At 41.6% G+C, this 23,536-nt stretch overlaps 2 non-coding genes across 2 annotated transcripts; both read left to right on the top strand.

Annotated features, from left to right (window-relative positions):
* Positions 1-1,604: 1,604 nt before the first annotated feature.
* On the top strand, positions 1,605-1,676 carry TRNAG-UCC (transfer RNA glycine (anticodon UCC)). Its single transcript has one exon. It is a non-coding gene; the product is annotated as a tRNA-Gly (tRNA).
* A 926-nt stretch (positions 1,677-2,602) lies between these two features.
* TRNAG-UCC (transfer RNA glycine (anticodon UCC)) lies at positions 2,603-2,674 on the top strand. The gene has a single exon. It is a non-coding gene; the product is annotated as a tRNA-Gly (tRNA).
* The last annotated feature ends 20,862 nt before the right edge of the window (positions 2,675-23,536 follow it).

Raw genomic sequence — 23,536 nt, 5'->3', positions numbered from 1 at the left:
GGGCATATTTTTTCGCCCTGGGGCTCCCATATACTTGATCTCACTAGAAAAAAAAAAAAAAAAGCAGCACCTAATATCAAAACTGAATGTATCATCATTCAGTTTGCCAATACTTGTAAAACCATGCATCAACAGTTGCTGGAGGGGCACGTGTCCCTTTGTCCTTTAGAGCGATCCCCTACTGCCTACTGGTATCCCCGGCCAAATGTTTCAAGCTCCAGGACACTGCCCTTGAGGTAGTAGAGGAGGGATCCATCGCTGAGTCCGAGAAAATAAACCAACCTTGGAGGGTAAACAGATGAAATAAATAAATAAATAAATAAATAAATAAATAAATAAATAAATAAATAAATAAATAAATAAATAAATAAATAAATAAATAAAACAAATGCCGCCTCTGTGGTGTAGTGGTTAGCGTGATTAGCAGCCACCCCCGAGGCCCGGGCTGGAAGGGGATCCACTCAGTTTCGGGAGGTCAGCTGAGTAGAGGTGGGTTCGATTCCCACCTCAGCCATCCTCGAAGTGGTTTTCTGTGGTTTCCCACTTCTCCTCCAGGCAAATGTCGGGATGGTACTTAACTTGAGGCCACGGCCGCTTCCTTCCCTCTTCCTTGTCTATCCCTTCATACCCCCCTCTCCTCCACAAGGCCACTGTTCAGCATAGAAGATGACGCCGTCTGGGAGAGGTACTGTTCCTCTTTCCCAGTTGTATCACCCGACCCAAAGTCTCATGCTCCAGAACACTGTCCTTGAGATGGTAGACGTGGGATCCCTCGCTGAGTCCCAGAGAAAATCCAAATCCAACCCTGGAGGGTAAACTGATTAAGAAAGAAAGAAAGAAAGAACGAAAGAAAGAAAGAAAGAAAGAAAGAAAGAAAGAAAGAAAGAAAGAAAGAAAGAAAGAAAGAAGAATAAATACATAAACGAATAGGTCCGGCTCTATGGTGTAGTAGTTAGTGTGATTAGCTGCAACCCCCGCAGATCCAGGTTCGATTCCCAGCTCTGCCACGAAACTTGAAAAGTAGTACAAGGGCTAGAAGGGGGTCCACTCAGCCTCGGGAGGTCAACTGAGTTCGATTCCGATCTCAGCCATCCTCGAAGTGGTTTTCTGTGGTTTCCCCACTTCTCTTCCAGGCAAATGTCGGGATGGTACCTAACTTGAGGCCACGGCCGCTTCCTTCCCTCTTCCTTGTCTATCCCCTCCGATCTTTCCATCCCCCCCACAGGGCCCCTGTTCAGCATAGCAGGTGAGGCCACCTGGGTGAGGTACTAATCATTCTCCCCAGTTGTATCCCCCGACACAATGTCTCATGCTCCAGGACACAGTCCTTGAGGCGGTAGGGGTGGGATCCCTCGCTGAATCCGAGGGAAAAACCAACCGTGGAGGGTAGGCAGATTCAAAAAGAAAGAAAGAAATGAATAAATACATTTAATAAGGAGATCTTAAATCTGTACTCTAATACATCGTCTCAGTCACACAAACACACGACTCGTTACGGGTAAGAATCCGTGTTAATCTCTTAGAGAGTAGTGATAGTGATTGTAGCGAAGTCAGCTCGCACGATGTACTTTATAACATCTTGTGGAGTAATCGGCTTTCAGCGCGCGATGGTGGTGTAATGGTGAGCATAGTTGCCTTCCAAGCAGTTGATCCGGGTTCGATTCCCGGCCATCGCATGTGATTTTGGAAGACTTAATGTGTGTGATGTATGTTTATTGGTGTTCATTTAAAGAACTTCAATGTACAGAGCTGTTAATCCCGCAGTTATACTACATCCGATTACCGATTTTCTATCCAGAAGTAGTCCTGGATAAATATTCCCCATCTTTTACATCTGAAGTGCCAGTTCTCACTTAAAAGTGTACAATATCTTAATTCTAAGGATAGTAAGGAAAAACAATTTTTGAAGATAATAGTATTCTGAGTCCGCCTCTGTGGTGTGGTAGTTAGTGTGATTAACTGCCACCCCTGGAGACTCGGCTCAGCATACTCGAAGTGGTTTTCCATGGTTTCTCAATTTTCCAGGGAAATGCCGGGATTGTATCTTACTTGAGGCCACGACCGCTGCCTTCCCTCTTCCTTGTCTATCCCCTCCAGTCTTTCCATCCCCCTACAAGGACCCTGTTCAGCGTAGCAGGTGAAGCTGGCTGGGCGAGGTACTGTTCCTCATTCGTAGTTGTGTCCCCGACCCAAAATCTCATGTTCCAAGACACTGCCTCTGAGGCGGTCGAGGTGGAATCCCTCGGTGAGTCCGAGGAAAAAGACAATCCTGGAGGGTAAACGGATTAAGGAAGAAAGAAAGAAAGAAAGAAAGAAAGAAACGAAATAGTATTTGTGATGGAATAGGCAAATACCATAGTTGAATCAAGGGCGTTATTTTAAAAAATAAACCGAACAAGCAGTACACATGAGTACCACACACATGAGTGATTGGAGATGAATTTGCCCATCTTATTGGTGATAAGAATCAAGCATTCCAGTGGTGGAAACTGTAGGCTACTGTGAAACGCTGCGTTGCAAATAAAAGTAACACCGTGGAATTGCGCAGTCAGCTGGCACGTTCTACTTTATAACATCTTGTGGAGACAATAGCGTTCACGGTGCGATGGTGGTGTAATGGTGAGCATAGTTGCCTTCCAAGCAGTTGATCCGGGTTCGATTCCCGGCCATCGCATGCGATTTTGAAATTCTTTTTTTTTTTTTTACAAGTTGCTTTACGTGGCCGTATCCTTAATTAAGCTACAGCTCCAGCATTTTCATGGTGTGAAAATGAACAAAAAATGGAAAACCACCTTCAGGACTGCCCACAGTGGGTTTCGAACCCACTATCTCTCGCATATGGTATACTGGCCGCACTTAAGCGACTGCAGCTATCGAGCTCGGCTAGAAAGACTTATCGTGTGTGATGTGTGTTTCTTGGTGGCAACTTCTTCTTCTTCTTCTTCTTCTTCTTCTTCTTAATTTGTTTACCCTCCAGGGTTGGCTTTTCCCTCGGACTCACCGAGGGATCCTATCTCTACAGCCTCAAGGGCAGTGTCCTGGAGCGTGAAACACTGGATCGGGGATACAACTGGGGAGGAGGACCAGTACCTCGCCCAGGCGGCCTAACCTGCTATGATGAACAGGGGCCTTGTGGAAGGGGGGGGGGAAGTGGTATGAAGGGATAGACAAGGAAGAGGGAAGGAAGCGCCGTGGCCTCAAGTTAGGTACCATCCCGGTATTTGCCTTGAGGAGAAGTGGGAAACCACGGAAAACCACTTCGAGGATGACTGAGGAGGGAATCAAACCCTCCTCTACTCAGTTGACCTCACGAGGCTGAATGGACCCCGTTCCAGCTCTCGAACCAGTTTTCAAATTTCGTGGCAAAGCCGGGAATCGAACCTGGGCCTCCGGGGTGGCAACTCATCATGCTAACCACTTCGCCACAGAGCGGACGCTAAATACATTATGTGGCTAAATAATTATCTCGAAATGTTAAATTTAGCCTTGAGTGGTTGCATTGGCAACAATAATAAGTCCATTCCTCTAACAACCCTACAACTCTGATTTTTTAAAAATAAGCGAGTCACTGCAGTGGGGCGCCACACTATACGTTTAGTGTGAAGCAACCAATTCGAGGGCAGGTCACGATATTTTAAAATTAACCAAACGCATCACAGTGTAGTTACAAGAACGCTAGCCTAATTATGAAGGTTTTAAACTGCTAACAAATAACTTCAGTTTTTAATAAAAATATTAATTGAAATTTATTTTGACGAGTATTTTCAATTCACCGCCTGTGTGGTGTAGCAGTTAGTGCAGTTAGCTGCCACCCCTGGAGGTCCGGGTTCGATTCCCGTTTCTGCCACGAAATTTGAAAAATGTTACGAGGACTGGAACGGCTTCCACTCAGCCTCTGGAGGTCAAATGAGTAGAGATGGGTTCGATTTCCGCCACATCCATCACCGAAGCAGTTTTTTGTGGTTTCCTACTTCTTCTCCAGGGAAATGCAGGGAAGGTACCTAACTTATGGCCACGGCCGCTTCCATCCATCTTCCTTGTCTATCCCTTCCAATCTTCCCATCCCTCCACAAGGCCCCTGTTCAGCATAGCAGGTGAGGCCGCCTGGGCGAGGTACTGGTCATACTCCCCAGTTGTATCCCCCGACCAAGAGTCTGAAGCTCCAGGACACTGCCCTTGAGGCGGTAGAGGTGGGATCCCTCGCTAAGTGCGAGGGAAAAACCGAACCTGGAGGGTAAACAGATTATGATGATGATAATAATAATAATAATAATAATAATAATAATAATTTTCACGGCGATATAACCGTTACATCAATTACGGAGGTAGGTAAGGGTTATTCTTCCCGAAGGCTGGTCCGAACCTCCGCAGAGGTGTTCCTGAGCCGGAATTTACGTGCGGTAGGGTGGCCAGTTCCTTTCCGCTCCTCCATTCTTTTACCCCCCACCAACAGCGCGTGGCAACCCATCCAACACCTGACCACACCCAATGTTGCTTAACTTCGGAGATCTCACGGGATCTGGTGTTTCAACACGGCTACGGCCGTTGGTAAATTACGGAGGAAATGCTGTAATTTCAGCTAGTCCATTAGCTGAGAGGTGGCAGCCCCATCAATGGCCTTACTTTCTTCAGGCTAGCAACCCGTCGGAAGGACATTTGATTGTTTTCAAGTCTTGCAAAAAGAAAAATGCAAGACCGTAGCGGGTCACATGACCCAATACTTGAAAGGAAGATGATGATGACGATGATTTTCAGTTCTATTTTTGCGGATACACTAACCACCTGTTTTTATTTATACCTGTACTGCGTGCTGGTCCATACCTACCCAAATACTTGACTGCGTATCAGCATTCTTAGCTTAGGCCTGTTCAGGCCTCCAAACAAATCCACGAAATAACAGTTGAGGGTGCACATCTACCTGGGAAATTAATACGATGAACAGAAAGGCAATTTAACTTGCGGTGACGGCATTTGTTTGGAGAGAACAAGGTATATTCTATGAGAGATTACAAAATCGTCTCCAAGCAAGGAAACAAGTCAAGGAAGATGCCGCTAGCAGGAAGCTGGTGAACTGCTGATGCGTCAAGCCAGCAATCCGCTTAGCAGGAATATGTCGAGCGCAGAGAGGAATATTATCATGCAAACCTGATTGCATGAATAATAAGTACACAGGACATAAACTTGATTACACGAATCCCCAACTAAAAATACTTGAGATTGCAATCAAGTAAATGTAGAAAGCAATGTATTGATTTTTAATTCTGATCAGCAGGGGAATTGAATGTGAGGAAGAAAGCGGCTGATTATGCAGATTTTGTTATTTACAACTGGTGCTGAGATTTAAGGATTTTCTATTCTCTCTCTTCACAGAAAGGCCTAGTGTTAAGTTAATATCATAATATTCGTTCACTCAAAATATTCCAGAACAAATTTTCTCGGTATTTAAAAGAACGTCTCATTTGCACTTTCGTAAGACGTAATTTCCGAAATTGCGACGCCGTGTACGAGACCTGTTTGAAAAATAACTGAACTTAAAAAAAATATTTCTTTCCGCCTCTGTGGTGTAGTGGTTAGTGTGATTAGCTGCCACCCCCGGAGGCCCGGGTTCGATTCCCACCTCTGCCACGAAATTTGAAAAGTGGTACGAGGGCTAGAACAGGGTTCACTCAGCCTCGGGAGGTCAACTGAGTAGAGGTGGGTTCGATTCTCACCTCGGCCATCCTGGAAGTGGTTTTCCGTGGTTTCCCACTTCTCCTCCAGGCAAATGCCGGGATGGTACCTAACTTAAAGCCATGGCCGCATCCTTTCCTCTTCCATGTCTATCCCTTCCAATCTTCCCATCCCCCTGCAAGACCCCTGTTCAGCATAGCAGGTGAGGCCGCCTGGGCGAGGTACTAGTCATCCTCCTCAGTTGTATCCCCGGACCCAGAGTCTAAAGCTCCAGGACACTGCCCTTGAAGCGGTGGAGTTGGAATCCCCGCTGAGTCCGAGGGAAAAAGCGACCCTGGAGAGTAAACAGATTAAGAAGAAGAAGAGGAAAATATTTCTTTTTTATAACGTCTTGTGGAGCAGACAAAGTTCCACGTGATTTGGTGGTGTAATGGTGAGAAAAGTTACCTTCCAAGCAATTGATCCGGGTTCGATTCCCGGCAATCACATATGATTTTGAAAGACTTCATATGTGTAATGTAATCTATGTCTATTGGTGTGCATTTTAAGAACCTGTATGTCCGGAGCTCTTAATCCGGTAAGTAATCCAATTTCAGTTGAACTTCGATATCCCGAAGTGCTTGCAGAGGCTGAAAATATTCGATTTATCGAAAATTTGAGGTATAGAAAAACGTGCATACTACTCAGCAGCACATAAAATAAAATCACCCGTAACACCCCCTTTCCGAAAGAAAACGAAACTATTGCATAGAGTTAGAATTCTTCTTTTCATTTTCATATTTGACAGCGAATTAGCTGGAAAGCCAAATTCCACTAGACTGTATTTCTCCTTTTCCCCTCCTCTTTCCGCGTCTTTAATCAACTTCTATTTTTTAGTTGCACTTAAACTTTTCAGCACATGTTTCTTCTGCATGGCGGTGATGTTGTTGTTCGTAACCAGGCCTTGGGTGACCCAGCACGCCATGATCCCCCAACTTACACATCGTCCCATACTGTAAATAGCTTGCTGAGGCTTGCGACTTGTCTAAAGTAGCCTTTTAAGTGACTAATCAAGGTTGCGAAGTGCATACACTCTGAAACACTCTGATTAAAATGTAGAGAATGCTTGTGGTATTCTTGTTTCTTGTATAAGGAGATGACTTAAGTTCAGGTCCTTCTAATTGAGGTAGTTAAATGTTAGAAAATCTATTACAGATTAGCATTACGACCACCATAACTTCGAGTTACAGAAAACATATTTACATATGGGCACGAAATTCCTTCTAGATATCGAAAAATTCGAGTTATAAGTTCGACTGTATTCATTGTTCCCATTTTTTCACCTAGAATTAGTCCTGGATTAATGTTTCCCAACCTGCAGCCTACTAGCTTTAGTAGTTAGCTTTATATTCTTTGAAACACTCCCGCATCTAACAATTGAACGCCCCCAATGCAGTTTTACACCAATGGAAGCAGTCCTAGACAGTTTTAAGGATCATGAGCAGTTCTGCCTGCGAGGTTAGTTAGATCTCTTCATTGACTGGAATCGTCGGCCGTTCAAGGTGCATTTCGGTTTAAGGAATAGGAGTAGAGAAAAGTCTGCCGGAGCCTGGTCCGGTGGGTAATGTGAATGGAAAAAGACCGTTTCTTCCGTGTTCGTCAAGAATTTACGAATCAACTGCGATGTGTGAGCTGGTACGTTGTGATGGTGATGGCTCCGGGAGATGTTTCTCCACAAGCCTGGTCTTTTCTCTTGACATTTTCTCTCAAACGTTTGAAGACTTCGAGATAGTACCAGTGATTCACCGTTTGATTCTAACGTAGGAAATCATGTTGTACAACATTGTTGGTATCAAAGAAAGACCGCCAACTGCACTATCCCGTTCAATCAATCAATCAATCAATCAATCAATCAATCAATCAATCAATCAATCAATCAATCAATCAATCAATCAATCAATCAATCAATCAATCAATCAATCAATCAATCAATCAATCAATCAATCAATCAATCAATCACCACTGATTCTCTTCTTAAATAATTTCAAAGAATTTAGAAATGTATCGAATATCTCCTTTGGTAAGTCACTCCAGTCCCTGACTCTTCTTCCTATAAAGAAATATTTGCCCCACTTTGTCTTCTTGAATCCCAATTTTACCTTCATATTGTGATCTTTCCTACTTTTTAAAACAATAATAAAACTTATTCATCTACTAATGTCATTCCATGCCATCTCTCCACTGACACCTCGGAACATACCACTTAGTCGCGCAGATCGTCTCCTCTCTCCTAAGTCTTCCCAGCCCAAATTTTTCAGCATTTTCGTAACGCTACTATTTTGTCGGAAATCGCCCAAAACAATTCGAGCTGCTTTTCTCTGTAGTTTTCTAATCCTCTAATCAAAGAATCCTATGAGGATCCCATACAATGGAAACATACTCTACCTGTGTTCTTACGCCCTCTCCTTTGCATCCTTACTGAAAAACCTACAACCTCTTTTCCAGTTAGTGACTAGGTCGGGGATGGAATGAATGAATAAAGCCCCCATCTTGTGGCGAGGATGGGAATTGTGCCGGCTGCCGAAGCCTGTCGCACTCCTTGGGGCAATGATTAATGACTGACAGATGAAATGAAATGCTATTGGAGAGTGTTGCTGGAATGAAAGATGACAGGGAAAACCTGAGTACCCTGAGAAAATTATGTCCCGCCTCCGCTTTGTCCAGCACAAGTCTCAGATGGAGAGATAGGGATTTGAACCACGGAACACAGCTGTGAGAGGCCGACGCGCTGCCGCCTGAGCCACAGAGGCTCTTGCATCCTTACTTTCTTTCTTAATCTGTTTATTGTCCAGGGTTGGCTTTTCCCTCGGACTTAGCGAGGGATCCCACCTCTACCGCCTCAAGGGCAGTGTCCTGGAGCTTCAGACATTGGATCGGGGGATACAACTGGGGAGAATGATCAGTACCTCGCCCAGGCGGCCTCACCTGCTATACTGAACAGGGGCCTTGGTGGGGGATGGGAAGATTGGAAGGGATAGACAAGGAAGAGGGAAGGAAGCGGCCGTGGCCTTAAGTTAGGTACCATCCCGGCATTTGCCTGGAGGAGAAGTGGGAAACCACGGAAAACCACTTCCAGGATGGCTGAGGTGGGAATCGAACCCACCTCTACTCAGTTGACCTCCCGAGGCTGAGTGGACCCCGTTCCAGCCCTCGTACCACTTTTCAAATTTCGTGGCAGAGCCGGGAATCGAACCCGGGCGTCCGGGGGTGGCAGCTAATCACACTAACCACTACACCACAGAGGCGGACTGCATCCTTACTACAACCTTTAAATACCCTCATAACCACACGAACAGAATTGTAATCTTTATTTACAATCCCCTTTATTCGATTACCCCGATGAAAATCTTTTCTTACAGTAACACCCAGGTACTTAGAGTGATCACCATGAGGAAGTTTCTCTCATCAACGCAGTAATTAAAACTGAGAGGACATTTCACCTCGTTTACAATCATACCATTGCCTGCTGTCCATTTCACAACATTGTCGAGTTTTTTCTTTTGTTTTTTTTGCAGTCACTCACTATCTTGTAACGTTTATTATTCCATACAGTATACCATCATCCGGAAAAAGCATCATCTCTGGTTCCAATTCTTTACTCATACCATTTACTAGCAAGATACCCGTGCTTCGCTACAGTATTATACTGAAATTTAGAATTGAATGCTTATTGTTTTATATATAATCCGTTGAAATTCGCGATCTGACTCGTTTTCTGAGAGAAACCGCCAAAATTCGCGATCTGACTCGTTTTCTAATAGATTACGGCAAGTTTCCTCCCATTGTTCAATCTTTCTTTCCAGCAATCGATTTCGTACTTCCCGGGCTAGGTCCAGGTATTCCACCCAGTGAGTTGGGTCACTCAATCTTTGCCATCTTTTCCTATAAGCATTTTTAATATGGATCAAATCCTTCAGGAGATCCGGCGTGGTGTCGTCTTGGGTGCCATGGCGGTACTGAAGCCGCGGCCGAACTGCATTCCCATATGTCTGTTTTAGACACCCCCTGGGGGGTGCCTGGTGCGGTGCCAGTACCGGTGCGCTATGCAGCGCTCCTCACCTGGCCTGTTGTAGAAAATAAGTATAAAAAGAATAAAATATATTAGAGTGATAATAATAATAATAATAATAATAATAATAATAATAAATGGTGGAAGTTTTACTGTTAAGTGGGTGCGGTTGTGTGGGAATATGGTAAAACTCAACGTTATTCTTTGTGTGCCATGGCTGGATGTTAAATAAAATATCTAAATTTGCCTTTGAGCCAGCGGCAAGGGCATATTTGGATGGTCACCCATCCATGTTTTGACCACGCCTGGTGTTGCTTTGGTTTACCGGGCCTTGCCGCTGGATTGTTCGCTGGAATATGCTTATATTCCTGTGTTTCCGTTGTTTTTGATACTTGTAAATTTAGAAAAATACAGCATTTGAAGTTGCAGCTTTTATGAATACCCGCCTCGGCGTCGGCAATGTTTCCAGTGCTTTTTGGGGTTGTGCGTACTGAATTTGGTTTTGGCAGTTGTTGGTTGAGGATGTGCGTTGATTGTCTTATGAGGAAGTGAGAACTGTTCGGGATTCTTACTCTGGACTTGGTGGGGGCGGTTGCTTGGTGGGGGTGGTTACTTGGGGGTGGGATGGTTTTACGGCGTGGGTACTGGTGGTGGTCTGGGTTGGGTTGCCATTAAGTTGAGTAGAAGGAGCTGTATTAGTGTGGTTGTGTCTGGAATTTGTGTGATGTGGTAAGGAGTCGAAGGTCCCGGGTTCGGTTGCATGGGTGGTTGGATAGGTAGGCTGAGCAGTGAGGGTGGTTGTGTATGTGTCTGTAGGTGTCTGGATTGTCTGTAGTGTGCCTTAATTGCGCTCTTGATGAACAGGCAGCCAGGAAATGAGGCGGCATGACTACCTTGGCAGTTGGCACACCTCGCCTGGGCCTTTGGCACCTTACAATCTGTGTGACGGTGAGAACCGCCACACCTATTGCATCGAGTGGCTTTAGAGCAGGAACTGGCTACGTGGTTTAGTTCCAGGCAATTAAAGCACTGTGTGATGAGGGTTGGGCGTGAAGGAGTCTGGGTTCTGTGCTGGGGTGGTGCAGTGTGAGCAGGTTTTTTACGCCTGCTCTTGGTTTGTGTTTGAGTGTCGGTGAGTGTTGGCTGCGGGTTGGTCTGAGTGTCTGTGGATTGGGTAGGTGGTGGGACGGGTGGTGATGGTTCAGGATCGGTGTGTGCGGTTGGTGTGGGATCGGTAAGAGTGCTGGCGTCTTGGGTTTCTGGGTATGGTGTGGGCGTGTAGGTGGGGTCTGAGGTGAGATGGAGGGGGTTGATCAGAATAGGTTTAGGGAGTCCGGCTTGCTGGATTACTTCAATGATGGTTGGTGTGAATTTGTTCTTGATTGGAGTGATCAGGAGTAGACTATTGTGGGTTTCCTCTGCAACGGCGATGAGGTTTTCCAGGATGGGTCTGATGGACTGAATAACGGTTTTTCTGGTAAGTGGGATAGGGCCTGATGTTTGTAGAGGTATGATGAGGACGTCACATTTCTCTGATGTAGGGAAAGGTGAGTCGAAGCGGACGTAATGGAAGGGGGTTTCGTAGTCTTCTTCTTCGGTGATAGGTGTGGGTGACTTCCAGGACCAGTTACTATAGTCAAAGGAATCGGTGCTCATGGTGGAAATGGGAAGGGCCGGGGTTCTGGCTACTCAATCCACCAGAATTATCCCGGCGCGGGTTAGGTACTGTGGCTTGGTGGTCAGGGGTGTGGTGAAGCACTGGAAACGGTCAAACTCTATTCGAGGACCGGCGTCTTACTTGGGGTACTCAGTGGGCACTAGTCGTGTCAGGTTTAGTTTTAAATTGGATTACGCCAAGACAAGACACGAACTAATGACCACACTGAGTACTAGACAAATTGCTCGTGGGCCCGCACAAGGTTTGGCAGGCTGGTGGCTGGTATTGGCTGGCAGTCGTGGTGCTGCTCTCTGATTGGCTGGCAGTCAGTGCGGGAGCTTGGCGAGAGTTTTGGCGGTGGCGAGCTCGCTTGTACAGGGTGCTGGCTCGGTTGGTCCTTGGCTCTCTTGCGGTGTGCTCGCTCTGAGCGCTTGGCTGGGAATGTGTTGTGTGTTGTGTCGGATTTCGCCCTGGAAAAATGGCCGGACTGCATTCTTAGTCATTACCCGTCCAGGTCCCGTTTCCAGCGCGGTCCGCACATTTGACGACGGTCCGGAACATTATTATTATTATTATTATTATTATTATTATTATTATTATTATTATTATTATTATTATTATTATTATTATTTTTATTATTACAGATGTTCTGGATCTCACAGCAAGATGCTAGACCGCTACTTGGCGGTAATTTACATCTGCTGCCATTGTCATTGTTGAGAATATGACCAGCACCACTGTCGCGCGTAGGCAAGTGTGCGGGATTTCTGGAGATACGAATTACATACTTCCCTGCATTATTGACCTTATTATAGAGGTGAACAATCGGACGGTCAATTCCTATCGTTTATTTCAAATGTGTTTAAATTTGTATTTATTTGCCAGGAGAATCTACTGTAATCTAACAACATTCTCCGAAGGAAAAGGTGGCTGTTGAAAACGAATCCAGGAAAGATTAAAAATGATCGGTTTTGATCAGAATAAGTACATTCAAGAGGTCACTTTTGTGAGTAATTTGAAGTAATTTTCACGCCTGTAGGCCTTAACAATTTTAGGTTTTATTAGATGTAAGTATTCTCATACAATTAAATCAATTAATTTTTCAATTCTTTCAACCCCCCCCCCCCATTCATTGGATTTTTCGAGAATACGTGTTTCTTTACTTTTAAAGCAGATTCCAAATATCAAATTTCACGCCTGTAAGATCTTCTTTTTTGAGATAACAGCAGTGTAATTAAAAGAATTCCAACACCATTTTCAGTCACGTTTACCCCTCCCTCCACCCAAGTGGTATTTCCGGAAACTAAAAATACACGTTTCTTTACTTTTAATAGAGATAAAAATACCATTTTTTACTTCTGTAACATGTTTTTTAGATATACCGGTACTGTATAAATTCTCATTTTAACATTCCACCCCCTTTTTAGTTCCCCTTCAGAGGAGTTTCCAAAAACAAATCACCTATGTTTCTTTACATTTACAGGAGATTCCAAATACCACTTTTTACGTCTGTAACATTCTACGTTTCTCAGATATTATGTAGATATAGTCTTTCAAAAAGTTCACTCCAATTTGTCACTCCTGTTTAACCGCCATTAATTGGATTTTCCAAAAACAGAAAAATACGTGTTTCTTTATTTTTAAAGGAGATCCCAATACACATTTTCAGTTCTGTAATATCTTCAGTTTCTGAGATATATGTATCCTCATTAAAGGCATTCAACCCATTATTCACCCATTTACACCCCTCCTATTGGGATTTACATAAAAAATACGTGTTCATTTATTTTTAAAGGAGATTCTATATTTCAATTTTTACATGTGCAAACTTTTAAAGTTTTGAGATTTTAAAAATTCGAGCCCTTTTCACCCCCCCCCCACTATTTAGATTTTCCAAAAGCAAAAAAAAAAAAGTTTCTTTATTTTTAAAGGAGATCCCAAATACCAATTTTCAGGTCTGTAATATCTTCAGTTTCTGAGGCTTAAGTATCCTCATTAAAGGCATTCAACCCCTTTTTCACCCCTCCTATTGGGATTTTCCGAAAACAAAAAATACACGTTTCTTTATTTTTAAAGGAGGTTCTAAATACCAATTTTTACATCTGTAAACGTTTTAAGATGTGGATACACTAGTTTTAAAAATTCAACCCCCTTTTCACCCCCCATTATTTGGATTTTCCGAAAACAAAAAATACCTGTTTCTTTTTTTTTTTTTAAGTAGATCCCAAATACCAATTTTCAGGTCTGTAATATCTTCAGGTTCTGAAATGTAAGAAGCCTCATTAAAGGCATTCAACCCCTTTTTCACCTTTTTCCACCCTTCTTTTTGGGATTTTCCGAAAACAAAAAAATACGTGTTTCTTTATTTTTAAAGGAGATTCTAAAAACCAATTTTTACATCTATAAACTTTCAAAGTTTTGAGATATAGATACACTCATTTTTAAAATTCACCCTCTTTTCACCCCCCGTAATTGTCTTTTCCAAAAACAAAAAATACGTGTGTTTCTTTATTTTTAAAGGAGGTCCTTAACACCAATTTTCAGGTCTCTAATATCTTCATTTTCTGAGAGATAAGTACCCTCATTAAAGGCATTCAACCCCTTTTTGACCCCTTTACATCCCTCCTATTGTGATTTTCCAAAAACCAAAAAAAACTTGTTTCTTTATTTTTAAAGGAGATTCTGAGTACCAATTTTTTACATCTGTAAACTTCAAAAGTTTTGATATATAGATGTACTCATTTTAAAAATTCACCCCCCTTTTCACCCTCCCATTAATTGGATTTTTCAAAAACAAAAAATGAGTGTTTCTTTATTTTTAAAAGAGATCAAAAGTACCAATTTTCAGGTCTGTAATATCTTCAGTTTCTGAGATATAAGTATCCTGATCCTGATTAAAGGCATTCAACCCTTTTTTTTACCCTTTTTCACCCCTCCTATTTGGATTTTCTGAAAACAAAATAATACATGTTTCCTTACTTTTAAGGAAGATTCTAAATACCAATTTTTACATCTGTAAACTTTTAAAGTTTTGAGATATAGATATACTCATTCTAAAAATTCACCCCCTTAGCGACGCAATATCCAAAAATCCTCTCTTAGCGATTACCTACATCTTAATATGAATATATCCCCCAAATTTCACTTCTATATGTCCAGTAGTTTTGGCTCGGCGATGATGAATCAGTCAGTCAGTCAGTCAGTCAGTCAGTCAGTCAGTCAGTCAGTCAGTCAGTCAGTCAGTCAGTCAGTCAGTCAGTCAGTCAGTCAGTCAGTCAGTCAGTCAGTCAGTCAGTCAGTCAGTCAGGACAAGTTATTTTATATATATAGATATACATAAGAAAGCATAAAGGTCAAATAATACTTCCTAGAAGAATTCCCCTCATAATGAATACAGGATCAGATCATGTTTCACCTACTCTAATTATCTGAGTTTTATTTTCTAAAAACACAGCCATCCATTCAATCGCTCTTTTGTCTATTCTCCCGTCACCCAGAGAACCGAACCTGATGTAAACAAAGAAAAATGTGTATCCGTATGTATCCATCCGCGGTCTAAACGCTGATTGGAGAATCACTGGGCTACTCCCGGACACATAGCAGGAACCACGTGGGCAGTCTTGAAACTGTCATTACTTCACTCGATTGCGGCCATTACATCAGGATTAGCTCTACATAGACTGTTGCTGGATACCACTGACGTCAACATGTACAGTAGTTGACAGGCAATTGTGATGCGGATTACGGCACAAATTATACTCACTGTCCGCGAAAAATAAACAATGAATGATTAATGGCATCTCGATATTTAACATATCAGAAAAGAAAGGTAGATTTGAATTTATGGCCGAAACGTAAATACGTAATAAATCAATCATAACAGCGCATAGAACTTCACACATTTAATATTCTAATCAAATACAATTCTAGCGGGGAACTTAGAAGAGCCAATATTAAAACAATAAAATGTACAGTACCAATACTTTACCTAATCAGAATATGATAAAGGACGAACGCCTTCCAAGTAAGAGCTTCTTCGATTTCCCAGGTGTTCTTACCAATCCTTGGTGCAGTCGTTCGCTGCGCGCGGTATTAATGCTCCACTCCGAAACACAAGTGAACTCGCATGTCAGCTTCGCAAATCCTTTCAAGCTAAAGTCGGGTATTTCTTACAAAATTTATGAAACACATTCAATGCAATTGCCTTCTCGCCACTTTTCAAAGGTTTCCCTTTGCGATGCTTAACGAACTCAACTCGGTGATCCACATTGCACAAGAACAAGTAATGTCTCACTTACTCACTCACTGTACTGCTTGCTTCCCAAGTCCAATTTTTTGTCAGTAGTCTCCCATGATCTGCCCTATCAGAAACTTCAGATAGGTCAATCTATTTGACCTACGAAATCTTTTTTTTTTCTTAGGGGCTTTACGTAGCACCTTGTACGAAATCTAAGATATCAGCTATATCTTGCTGGATGACCTGACTTTCCGCAGTTTTTTGGACTCACTGAATCGCCATAAACTTTCTTCATTACTTGGTACGTCTCCGTGAAAGTTGTTTCTGTTTGAAGCAGAAGCAAATGTTGATACAATACTTGTAATATTCACATCTCGACAATCGCAACACATACTTCACAAGTACTTAAATTAGCAGTTCCTGAGTTATGACTAATCGCTGCAAATGTCTAGCTACTGAGGAAGGATAGCACTATACAGAACCACTTACAGGAAACTGCTAAAACTTCGAATTTGCGCGTCATTTTTCAAGTTCCATTATGTCTTAAGACAGGCCTACTACAACTACCTGCCGGATGCTTTCAGTGACAAACTAAAACACGCACAAAAGCGCTGTGTTCGCTGTATGTGTTAATCTACGGTACTGTGATCATTTTACACCTGTCTGCAATAACGTTGTCCTCATACTCATTCCCTACTTATGCTCTCAGTTTACAACCTCTCATCCAGTCACAGTTTCGGAACAAGGCCAGAAATTGGTACACCCTCATCGATACCTCTTTACCGCATCATAAAGCTTATAAATAATCTATCTCTGTCCAGGGGCCTCGTCTCATAGTTTCCACGTGGAAACTTGTAAACGAATTGAGAGGAACGGGTTCTTTACTCGATAAAATGCGAAGGATAAAAAAAGTGTGCATAATGAGGACAAAGTAAACGAAATCACAGAAAAATTGGAACATAGGCCTACAAAATTCCTATGACGACTTGAACAAGAAATCAGGGTATCGAAGGGATCAACTTGGCGAACTACGAAACATATCAGGAGAGAATAGCCTCATTTACGGAAGACGAACTAATGCGTGTGAATCGGAGTTTCCTAACACGATGCCAAAAATGTGTGTATGTAGGAGAACATTTCCAACATCTCATAGCATAAGGGGCGTGTTTATTTTCATAACTTTATTTATTTATATATTATTATTATTATTATTATTGTTACAGGAATACCGTGGAGCATAGAGGTGTATGAAGGCGCGGGCATGAATGGGTGGATAGAGAGAAGATCAAATTTAAATTTTAAATTTCAAGATTTGGAATTTTATTTCTTCCCTTTTTTCTCTCTTTCCTTTTCAGATTTTAAACTTTACACAAATAACGATGGACTAGATCAGGTTACCTGATGAGCTTAACAAAACAATTTTAAAAACCTAGAACAACAACGATTTACAAAATGGGCTTAAAGCTTCCAAATTTTACAAGAACATCACTGCTCCCTTCAATAAATCCACAAGGAGACTCCGCTCCACAATTTACTACATTTACACGGAGCGTCTATGCTTCACATACTTAAGTAGGAGACCATTCTCCAAAATTTACAAGACCCAGTCAGACTAAGATCTTTACACTATGTTTAAAATTATACATGGAGAGAGTTACATTAAGAACGGATTTTGAAACCTTCCTCTCGAGTTAGCTTTATGAGACCATTACATGATTAAAAGGTCTGCCATTACCTTGAGCTGGTGGACCTTTCGGAGATGGAGGAGGCAAGCCCTCCCCTGCCTCATCCACGAACACACTCTACTCCTAGACTGGAACGATCGAAAGACAATATGGCCCGAAAAGTCCCAACTTTTATAGCGGAGAGGAAGGTTCCAGAAATCTCTGGGCAGAAGCCCTGGACACACACACATATCAAAAATTCCTGATTGGTTGATAAAATAAATGTACAAAATTCCCTATTGGCTAAAAGTTTAAACGGGCGGGAACAGATAGAAGTGATAGAAACCTTAGAAAACCAAAAACAATCTACAAACAATTCAGTTTAGGAAACCTTGATACACAAAATTATTTTGAAAATTGATTGTTCAACCTCTCACCAGAGGGTGCACATAAGTCGACAGTATAGACATCTGACGATAAACGTCCAAACTTCTTCCAGTAGCAGTTTCAGAGTTTATATTACAGATGGCCTTCTGAAAGGCGCTTGTTTTAAAAGCTCGGAGAGGGTGTACCTCCGGTAAAATTATTAATACAGTATTATTATTATTTGCGTATGGATCCTGTTAGATCTCGCATTACATTTATGATTCGCCTTTCTAACAGACCATATTGCTTTCATTATTTCACCGTGTGCCTGTTTTCTTTCCTCTGGCCACATAGTCCCCGATCTTTTAGGGTCTTCATTCTCTGGTTTTACTACCCATCTATTTATCTTCTGAAGGTAAATGTTTCTGTCCAGTATTTCTGATGTTTCTATCTGGGCCTTTTCCAAATCATTTTTAACATCTTGTACCCATGGTACGTTCTTCAGTTTTCAGTATATGTCAAAATCGTGTGGGTTAGCCTCGAAGACGATAGTCTGTGAACGTGTCCATAGAATTTCAGTCTTCGTTTCCTGGTGTCTGCGGCAAGGTTGGACAGTCCGTAGCTTTGCGTGATTTGAGTCTATACCTTTTTCATTTTTGTCTGGGCTCAGAATTTTCCTCAAGATCCTCCTTTCCTCGTTCAAGATGTTTTCCCGATCACTTTTATTATTAAGTACCATGATTTCACTTGCATACAACACTTCAGGTTTAATCACCGTATTATAATGTTTGAATTTTGTATGCATGGACATGGATTTCTTGTTGTAGATGTCACAGGTTCTGAAATATGCTCTCTATGCTTCCTTTTCCAACCCTGTTGGTTCTAGGACCTCACCGAGATATTTAAAGTATGGAACTCGTTTGATCTGCCCATATTTTGTTTGTAATTCCTGAATGTGGAATTTAGTGCAAATAATCTTGGTCTTCTGGAATGAGATATGTAGTCCAGTTTTCTCAGCGCAGTCCTTGAGGACTTTAATCTGTTTGATCGCTGAAATGTCACTGTCTGTTAGTATCGCTAGGTCGTCTGCGAAAGCTAAACAACTGACCGCCGGGCTGAGTGGCTCAGACGGTTGAGGCGCTGGCCTTCTGACCCCAGTTTGGCAGGTTGGAACCTGGCGTAGTCCGGTGGTATTTGAAGGTGCTCAAATACGTCAGCCTCGTGTCGGTAGAATTACTGGCACATAAAAGAACTCCTGTAGGACTAAATTCCGGCACCTCGGCATCTCCGAAAAACCGTAAAAAGTAGTTAGTGGGAAGTAAAGCATATAACATTATTATTATTATTATTATTATTATTATTATTATTATTATTATTATTATTATTATTATTATTATTATTATTATCATTTATGTCATAATTCTTTCGTCTAAGTTGAATGGGTTTCCAGTGTTTCTGAGCTTTCAATTCCTTCTCCCATTTTCGAATGACTTCGTCTAGAACAAGGTTAAAAAGCAGTGGTGACAATCCGTCACCCTGTCGCACGCCGGTCTTAATCGCAAAGTTCTCCGGTACTTCACCCATGACTTTCACTTTTGACTTCGTGTCCGTGAGTGTTTCCTTGATGAGTCTTAATGTCTTTGGATCAAGTCCTTGTTGTTCTAAGATATTAAAGAGAGACTGTCGACTGACCGAATCGTAAGCTTTCTTGAAGTCGACGAAACCGCAAATAATCTGAGACCTTCGGGTTGCTCTATATTTCAATAACGTCTTCAAGTTAAACATTTGTTCAACACAGGAACGTCCAGGTCGGAAATCGGCTTGATATTCTCCAATTTTGGGTTCAAGCTGTTCTTATGCTCTTTGAAGAAGACACGCGGAGAGAATATTGTAGGTGACTTGAACGAGAGAAATCCCTCTCTAGTTATTTACATCCGTTTTCTTGTGTGACGGGCGGATACGTGCCAATTTCCATTCTTCAGCTAGCTTTTCTTTTTTCCAGACGTCCATGATTACTGGTGTGAGCTCTTCAATTGTATTTGGGCCTATGGTCTTTAAGAGTTCTGCAACTATACTATCTTCTCCAGACGCCCTGTTATTTTTGAGTCTAAAGATGTATCTCTGGATTTATTCGGTAGGTGGTGGAGATTCATGGTTTACGTGTACAGGAGTGTCCTTGGTCCATCGTGATATTGGCTCCTGGCAATTGAGTAATTCAGAGAAATATCGAGCCAACTCCTACAATTATCTTGGTTAGACAGCGCGAGTTTTCCGTCTTGTTTTCAAAAGCACAAGTTCTGTGGGGTGTATCCTCAGATTCTTCCTGCGAAAGCCCTATAGAAGTCTCGCATATTGTAATCTCGGAAGTCTTTTTCTATAGATTCCAATTGGTCCTTCGTGTATCTCCTCTTCGTTTGTCTGATTCCTTTTGACACTTCCTACCTTGTCTGAAGATGGTGTTGTTGAGCTTTCTTTCGCTTTTCCAGTGCATCTTCACATGCAGAGTCCCACCAAGGGTGTTTCGTATTCTTTTTCGTCTCCTTAGCTCTCGTAATGATCTTGTCATGGAACTGTTGCCAGGTGTCCGCCTTTTCCTTTTCTCATTCTTCTTTTATATTAGTTTCCTTTAACTTTTTCGTGTCGAACTTCTGAAGATGAGATTTCTTGTAGTGGATTATTTTCGGGGTAAATTTCACTTTGATATGCACTAAATAGTGGTCAGAATCAATATTAGCTCATCTTCGAACTTGCACATCATTAACTTCTTTGTGTACAGGATGTGTGATGGCTACAGGGTCGATTTGATATTCTATAAGAGATTGTATAGGTGATCTCCATGTCTTCTGTTTTCGTGGATGCTTCCTCAGAGAGGTGGATATTATCTTCAGGTTGTTCTGTTGACACAGTTCAATCAGTCTCATACCATTCTTGTTGGTGAATTTATGAGCTGGGCATTTGCCTACGGTCTTTTGGTATTCCTTTTCCCTACCAATCTGTGCATAGAAATGACCAAGTAATATCTCTCTGTCTTCTCTGAGGACACTTGCCAAGATTTTTTCGAGTTTAGATCAGAATATTTATACCTTCTGCAAGTCCTTCTTATTTTCAGTGTTCGTGGGAGCATGTACATTAATTTTATTAGTATGTATTTTTTGTTCGCACATTGTACACTCATCGTCATTACTCTATTACTTACGGAAGTGACTTTTTTTATCGAATCAACTATGCTTTTGTGAACTACAAAAGCCATACCCAAGAGAGGGGTGCCACCTCTTCCTATTCGTTTGTCTGTTTGACTTTTGAAAATACGGTAATTGCCATAGTCTGCTTTTATCTATAAGGCGTGTTTCCTGAAAAACTATATCTGTATCCTTCGTCGATCTAGTTCTGATGTTAAGGTGTGTAGTTTGCCTGATTGTTATTTATTTATCGTTTCAGGAGAGAGAAACTTTACATTAAAGGTATAATACATATATAGAATACTATGAAAAAAAAAAGGAGCTCGGGGTACACAAGAGAAGCCTCCATGTAGTGTCATTTCATAGCTATATTGGTGTATCCGGGCGTCTCCTGGGCAACGGGCTAGGACTGTTCTTCATTGGGGTAATCACATAACGAGTTAGTAAAGAAAGGTTACAGATCGCTTCATATGGTTATGATAGTATTTAGAAATGGCAGCAAGGTTGAAAAGGAGAGGGCGTATACGTCTCTGGTAAGACCGCAGTTAGAGTATGGTTCCAGTGTATGGGACACTCACCAGGACTACTTGATACGAGAACTGGAAAAAATTCAAAGTAAAGCAGCACGATTTGGGAGTAAGGAGACGAGATGCTCGACTATGTGGTATGTTTTGAGCTGTCAGAGGTGAGTTGGCGTGGAATGACATAAGTACCAATCAATCAATCAATCAATCAATCAATCAATCAATCAATCAATCAATCAATCAATCAATCAATCAATCAATCAATCAATCAATCAATCAATCAATCAATCAATCAATCAATCAATCAATCAATCACTACTGATCTGCATTTAGGGCAGTCGCCCAGGTGGCAGATTCCCTATCTGTTGTTTTCCTAGCTTTTTCTTAAATGATTGCAAAGAAATTGGAAATTTATTGAACATCTCCTTTGTTAAGTGATTCCGATCCCTAACTCTCCTTCGTATAAACGAATATTTGCCCCAATTTATCCCCTTGAATTCCAACTTTATCTTCATATTGTGATCTTTCCCACTTTTAAAGACACCACTCAAACTTATTCGTCTAATGATGTCCTCCCACGCCATCCCTCCACTGACAGCTCGGAACATACCACTTAGTCGAGCAGCTCGTTTCCTTTCTCCCAAGTCTTCCCAGCCCAAACTTTGCAACATTTTTATAACGCTACTCTTTTGTCGGAAATAACATAAGACAAATCGAGCTGCTTTTCTTTCGATTTTTTCCAGTTCTTGAATCAAGTAATCCTGGTGAGGGTCCCATACACTGGAACTATACTCTAGTTGGGGCCTTACCAGAGACTTATATGGCCTCTCCTTTACATCCTTACTACAACTCCTAAATACCCTCATAACCACGTGCAGAGATCTTTTCCCTTTATTTACAATCGTATTTATGTGATTACCCCAATGAAGATCTTTCCATATAATAAGACCTAGGTATTTACAATGATCCCCAAAGGGAACTTTCACCCCATCAACGCAGTAATTAAAACTGAGAGGACTTTTCCTATTTGTGAAACTCACAACCTGACTTTTAATCCTGTTTAACATCATACCACTGCCTACTGTCCATCTCACAACATTATCAAGGTCATTTTGCAGTTGCTCACAATCTTGTAACTTGTTTATTGCTCTGTACAGAATAACATCATCTGCAAACAGCCTTATATCTTATTCTACTTCTTTACACATATCATTGATATATATAAGAAAACATAAAGGTCCAATAATACTGCCCTGACGAATTCCCCTCTTAATTATTACAGGGACAGATAAAGCTTCGCCTACTCTAATCCTCTGAGTTCTATTTTCTAGAAACATTGCCACCCATTCAGTCACTCTTTTGTCAAGTCCAATTGCACTCATTGTTGCCAGTAGTCTCCCATGATCTACCCTATCAAATGCCTTAGATAGGTCAATCGCGGTACAGTCCAATTGTCCTCCTGGATCCAGGATATCTGCTATATCTTGCTGGAATCCTACAAGTTGGGCCTCAGTGGAATAACCTTTCCTAAACCCAAACTGCCTTCTATCAAACCAGTTATTAATTTCGCAAACATGTCTTATATAATCAGAAAGAATGCTTTCTCAAAGCCTACATGCAATGCATGTCAAACTGACTGGCCTGTAATTTTCAGCTTTATGTCTATCACCCTTGACATTATACACAGGGGCTACTATAGCAACTCTCCATTCATTTGGTATAGCTCCTTCATGCAAACAATAATCAATTAAGTGCTTCAGATATGGTAATCCCAATCCATTGTCTTTAGTATATCCCCCGAAACCTTATCAGTTGCAGCTGCTTTTCTAGTTTTCAACTTTTGTATCTTACTGTAAATGTCATTGTTGTCATAGGTAAATTTTAATACTTCTTTAGTATTAGTCACCTCCTTTATCTGGACATTATCCTTGTACATACTGCTGACTGAATACTTCTGCCTATTGGAGATCCTCGCATACACACTCCCCTTGTTCATATAATATACAACGATAATAATGTTAAACTACATTCAGGCGTATTTTAATTACAAGTAGGAGAATAAGCTTGAGTGGAGCTTTTAAAAGTGGGAAAGATAAAGTTGGAATTCAAGAGGACAGATTGGAGCAAATATTAATTTATAGGCGAGGAGTAAGGGATTGGAATAAATTATGAAGGGAAATGTTCGATAAAT

The sequence above is a fragment of the Anabrus simplex genome, chromosome 1 (genome assembly GCF_040414725.1).
Source record: "Anabrus simplex isolate iqAnaSimp1 chromosome 1, ASM4041472v1, whole genome shotgun sequence".
NCBI classification, from domain to species: Eukaryota; Metazoa; Arthropoda; class Insecta; order Orthoptera; family Tettigoniidae; genus Anabrus; species Anabrus simplex.
Note: the sequence above shows the minus strand (reverse complement) of the source record. Positions and strands in the feature narration are given on the sequence as shown.